Here is a 6,000-nt window from a genome sequence, read left to right on the forward strand (position 1 = left end):
GTCAATTAATGAGCTATTTAAGGAGAAACTTCAAAGAATACCAATATGGCTGCCACAATGGCCGAGTTGGACCCCTACTCACGTTTTCAAGAGCACAAATCTTAAAAATTCGTAAACAAATGCACTCGATTTGGAAAAGCTGCCTTCTTTTACAAGTGAGCAAAGCCAGGATAATCAAGTGCGGCATGATTCGATACTTCGTTCGTCAGATTTGTGCCTCTAAAGTTTGTATGCAAAATTGCAATGGGATTTCTTGATGTTTCACCTTAAGAATTCTTAACTTGAACATTCAATAGCTAACAACTTTTGAACGTATTTTCATAGTTCGGTACGTATTTGTAATATTGTAGTTACACAGTTTATAATAATTCATTCAGAAGACTGACGTTTTTCAAAAAAATCGTTCAGACACAGTGAACCAAGTACACAATTCTTAAATAACCGGTAAAATCAATTTCTTCGTGAAACGGGTATTGGTACATTTCAATATGATGCCCAACAGCTACCAAACAAACATATTTTGATTGGGAAGGGATAACAAAGAATAAGGAAATTTCAACTTTTTTTTCTTAGAGACACATGGTCCACTCTGTCTGCATGCGAATTGTCACAATTTACTTCAACACGGTGATCTGTAAAATACGATATTGACCATAATAAAATGGATTTTCACGTGCTTTTTTGATCAATAATCATCAGAAAATGCGTTAGACAGTCATACGATTTGGAAACGTATTATATTTTAATGATAAACTAGTTTGGTTATTGGATTTTAACCAATACATATTTTTTCAATTCTCTTGACATCAAGCATTTGGTCCACTCTGACTGCACACTATTATCAATTTTCGCAGTTCTATCAAAAGAAAATTGTGCTATAACTCTCGTTAATTGTATCATTAAGAAAATCGGATGAATGCTCCAAGTAGCCAAAGTAATTCTTAATCAAATGCCTTAAAAATCTAATTTTCGTCAATTTTGTTACTTGGTCCCCTCTGACTTAACGCCGACCATTTAATCCTTGCTCTCTTTCTTTTTCAACGATGACAGCAGAAGGTCGCATCAAAAAACGAGGTAGTTTGTGCAAAAGTGGCAGCAAGGAGACATCAAATTGACGAGGTTCGTAGAAAAGGACGTTTGAAATAGGGTGTCGAATCGACCTTCGAATCCAGTGGCCAAGGAAACTCACAATACCTCTTATACAGGGCTTCATAATATCTCATTCAGGTTGTAGGTATGGGGCTGTCCATTTATTACGTAAGGGGATTTTTGCGACTTTTCGACACCCCCTCCCCCCCTTGTAAGATTTTTTGTATGAGAACCCAAATATTTTTGTCTGGCGCGTAAGATTTCTCAAACCCCCCCCTCCTCCCATAAACCCTTACGTAATTAATGGACAGCCCCTATTTAGTTTCCCATACCTGAGTTTGTTATTCTGCAGCTATTTTCTCCTGCTCGGGTATCCAAGAAAAAAACAGATATGAAACTGAGGGAATCACCATCGCTGGCAGAAAGGTAGAATCACCTACCAAATCCCGGTCTAAAATTTTCAATAGATATATCAAGCGCACACATTAGCATTCTATTCACCTGGACTGCAAACGTGACCGCACATCCTACGACAGCAGATTTATTGCGAGCTACTAGACACCTAATTTAACTCATTCATACAATTCATTGCATCGTATTCGGTATTCGTTGGTGTCTTAAGTCAGGGACAGATTGGTGGTATTCGTACCATGGTACAAGTTGTCAAGAAAATTATTCCAAGCCTATCTTGATTGGAGACAATAATCAGTATGAAACTCATTTCAAGATAATTGTACCATGGTACGTACACCACCAGTCTGTCCAAGGTTTTAGGTTATAGTGAGGTAGAACTCATCACATCGGCGAATGATGGGATTCCTTATCATAATAATACACACGGATTTAAAGCGGTTCCGAAATCAAGTTTTGGTTTCAATCCTACAGTGATAACACCTGAAATGTTGAACAACATTTTCGTCTCAGATTTGTTTCTCCAGATATCGCAATGCGTTTATAAATCATTCAGATAACACAACTCACATAAGACACCAGAAACGGTACGTGCCTCTGATTGGTGCAGTTTTATCGTTACCATCAGTAAATTAAATATTTGTCACTGACCACAGATACTCAGATATTGTAGTTTTCCAATACTAGTCGTGGGATTTGTCGCGAATTGAACATATCTGGTTGAATGGCAGATAAGACTAAATGCACATCATTCAAACTACAAAGCCTACTGAGCCACCACACCACTCACCTGTTGCTCGATGGAAACCGGATAGTCTATAAAGCGATCCCGGCGACAATATAGTAGGCCGAACAACGTTCAACAAGCTCACGACGATTGAAACAATCAGCTACCTTCACCTCTGCTTCTTTCAGGTTGATTCAGTTTTTGAATGTTATCTATTGCAGTCTCAAGCACACCGCTTCTTGATGGTCACTTACACTATACACTTTTGAGTTGATCTCTCGCACTACCTACTATTTTATTGCAATAAAATAACTTATCGTTGTGTGATGGTTGCACATAAGTACATACGACACGTTACATCACTTCACAGTTAAGTACACTGACTTAGCTGGATCAGCATCTGCAGTCTCCTACTAAGTTCATGAATTCGGAATGTGTGTTGAGCTTTACCAGATTATCAGTCTCAGACTCCGATGTTTGACGAATCCTTGTTATTTGGTACTTCGCCTATAAAATTCAAATAGCTAATTTGACTTAAAGAACCTACATTTATGGTCCACCGTATAATCTTACTCGGTGAGACAGAAATCTGCGTATCTTGAAACCTTGTGATTTCATGAAAATGAACTTAAATGCAAACTTATCGTAGTGCGTACGTACGATACGGCTTCCCGAAGCCAACTAACTGTGCAATCTGGTAATGTGTGCTAGAATAACTAAACACATAGCTAATGTTTTTGAAAGGTAGATGCATATGATAGAGAACCATCGAGCCTCTTGCCATTTGTGTGACAGCATGCGAAAAAGACTATAGGAGCGAGTCATATATACAGCCGAGCGAAATGATCCCGAGCCTGATTGGTGGGTGATAACTATATTCAAAAGGATGTTCGTAACGTGAAGTTTTAAAAACTTTTTTTGATTTGATAGTTGTGGTGACGAGCGTCTTAATCATTCACCTTCATACAAAGGCAGTCGCGCGCATACGCGCACCTGCGTGAAGTCTTTGTAGCCGTCCCACTCTGCGCAGCAGAACAGCAGAACAATCAGTCTTATATACACACTCGCGCTTGCAAGACGCGGTTACCACAAGTGGCGACGAGGATGAAAAAAAAAAATCGTGTTCGGTCGCGTATGAATCGATTTTGATTCGTTTTCAATTGAATTGAATTACGCTCATATTATGTGTTGATATATTGCCACGTTTCTGAGAAATTTTAATTGCAGTGGAGTGATGAAAAGAAAAATCACGTGATTATCGTTCATGAGAGAAAAAAATATATTATTCGTTAGTGAAAAATGCAAATAGATCCTGGAAGAAAAAAGTAATAGAAATTCAATCGTGAAAAGTGAAGGAAGAAGGATTATAATGTGAATAGTTTCGATTTCCCAGCAGGGTTATCAAATAAGTGACGAAAGAAAAGAAAGCAACGAGGTGACGCCGCGCCGCTTGTAGCGTGGATGCTGCGCGCAGGAAAAAAATATGACCTTGAGCCATTGTTCCATGCGCGCGGCATGCGAGAGTATTGTTTTACAGTGACTGTGCTAGTGATCAACCGCAGGTGAGCAAAGGTAACACAGATTGTGCAACTGTGTCTGTTTTTGCTGGAACTTACTGCAAGATGCGGTGATGTTCAGCAGAAAAGCATACAAAGTAAGTATAATGATTGTAGCGTCGGGGTTGTTCCAGATGCACTGGCGCGGCGAAGGATGTGTGCTGTTTTGTACTGCGAGGTATGTTGGCATTTTTTGTAATTGAATTTGCAGCAATCAATGAGAGGAGAATTCGAGTATTTTAAATATATACGGAGTTCCGTGAGATATTTATTGATAAACCTACATTTCGAAATGGTTGAGGTTTAAAGCAAAAGAAAGATTGAATCAGACGACGTCTAATTTTGTGAATGCCCATAATTTTACCAGAAACTTTGAAGACATCGTGATTAAATTCACTAATGATGAAAGAGAAATACTTTGAAATATTGTGATTAAATTCACTGCGGGTATTTGGGACAGTGCAATCACTGAGAGTGCTGCTGTGTTATTAAAAAAAAAATGTCATGACTTCTTCAAGTTTCCAGCACCTATTTATTCGTGTTTTTTTTTCAGATGCAACGAAATTTACGCAACGTTTTTCTGTACATGTTTTCACAGGTAACTAGTTGCATGTTTATCTATCTATCTATATAAAAATGAGTTTGAAGTTCCTTTGAGGCAACAAAAGTCAAGAACGGGTGAACCAATCAGCATGACTTTTGCATGGTTCGATTCGTATTCATGGTGGCTGTGTTTATATGTAAAAAAAAAAAGTTATAAAAATCAACTAAAAAAAAAGAAAGAAAATTGACAAAGTACTGATTTTTTATTAGCTGCGAAGAAAATCAACATGATCGGAATGAAACCGATCTAGAGTGCGGTGCTACAATGACCTTAACAGTTGTCAAACCACCGCAACTTGGCAAGATAAAGTTTGCCGGGCCAGGTAGTGAAAAATAGAAATTGAAAACATGTTTTGTGTCGAACATATGATGTATAGGATGAGTTGTCTTCGGTTTGTATCGGATGGTGCATTCTAGCCTTTGATCCACACATTCGGTTGACAATTATCATTTTATCAAAAAATGTCTAGTCTTTAAGACAATCGTTCCCAGTCTAAAAAAAACTTCAGCGTTGCATGGCACTATCTTAATTTTGAACTACATTCAACAGACACACCAGAAAGTCCATAATTTAGTTCAAGCACCCAACGGTTGTTCATGCAGTTTGGATTTTCCTCATGTTTCGGATCTAGTCTATTTTGGATTTAGTTGGTTTGGGACTAAATTCACAGAAAGTGCATGAAGGATGTTGTGATTTGATTCACTGAAGACATATGGAAGGTATTTGTGATTAGATTCACTTGGAAACCACGAGAAGATACGTGATTAAATTCACTAAAAAGATGATGAGAGGACGTGAGTATGAAAATGGTAACATGCATTGAAGAGACTGTGATTGAATTCATTAAGAGCAGGAGGATGTTGTGATTGGATTCACTCGAAAACCACGGATAGGAATAAGTCATGTGATTCAATTCACTAACATTGTGGTGAAATTGACTAATCGGGTTACTGAGACCTCATGGGACCAACTGTGATTGAATTCACTGACTGACTGTCTGAGTAGGAGTAGCAAGAAGTTGGGATTGAATTCGCTCGCTTGCATGCGGTAGGAAAAAGAAATGTATTAGAGCAGAGCAGAGGTGAATTCACTGAGAATGCATAGAGGGATCATAGTCAATAAGGCTGGCGAGAGGCTGCTCAACGAGATTCTGTCGAGAGCCTTGGTTCGAATCCTGGTCCTGTGGAAGATCTTTTCAAATTGTATTTTTTTCGCTCTGCTGATATAGGGTATTGATTCCCTTATTAAGCATTTGGCTTTAATTTTCATCTTACGAAAAACAAGGGATTGAAGCACTGTTTGTTTTGTTTCTTATTTTTTGTATTTTTTATTAAAAGTGAGCACCCATGAAAACAAAAAGAACGGGATCAATCGGGACCGTAATCGCTTGTTTTCGAATAGGATGAATATGGGAGCGTGAAATTACTGATGGCACACATACCCTACGAGTCCAAAAGAAAAAGCGGATCATCCGGCACAGATGGCCAAACTTCGATAGATGCCGGAAGAGCTCATTAAACACTTGGCAATTCGATCTGGCTTTGTGCAAAAGGGTGGTCTAGCGTCAGAGGAATGAAGAAACATGGAAGATTGTGATTGAACTGGATGACATC

The 6,000-nt window shown here is 38.5% G+C and overlaps 1 protein-coding gene across 2 annotated transcripts in view; it reads right to left on the bottom strand.

Annotated features, from left to right (window-relative positions):
• Positions 1 to 2,927, bottom strand: part of LOC109417286 (ileal sodium/bile acid cotransporter) — a 32,817-nt gene extending 29,890 nt beyond the window's left edge. The window contains exon 1 of one of the 2 annotated variants that reach the window (XM_029860622.2): positions 2,291 to 2,927. The gene's annotated coding sequence lies outside the window, so the exon portion shown is untranslated. The remainder of the gene's footprint in view (positions 1 to 2,290) is intronic. The other variant, XM_019691391.3, reaches the window with a different exon arrangement.
• Between the last annotated feature and the right edge of the window lie 3,073 nt (positions 2,928 to 6,000).

This window comes from Aedes albopictus, chromosome 1 (genome assembly GCF_035046485.1).
Source record: "Aedes albopictus strain Foshan chromosome 1, AalbF5, whole genome shotgun sequence".
Classification (NCBI taxonomy): domain Eukaryota; kingdom Metazoa; phylum Arthropoda; class Insecta; order Diptera; family Culicidae; genus Aedes; species Aedes albopictus.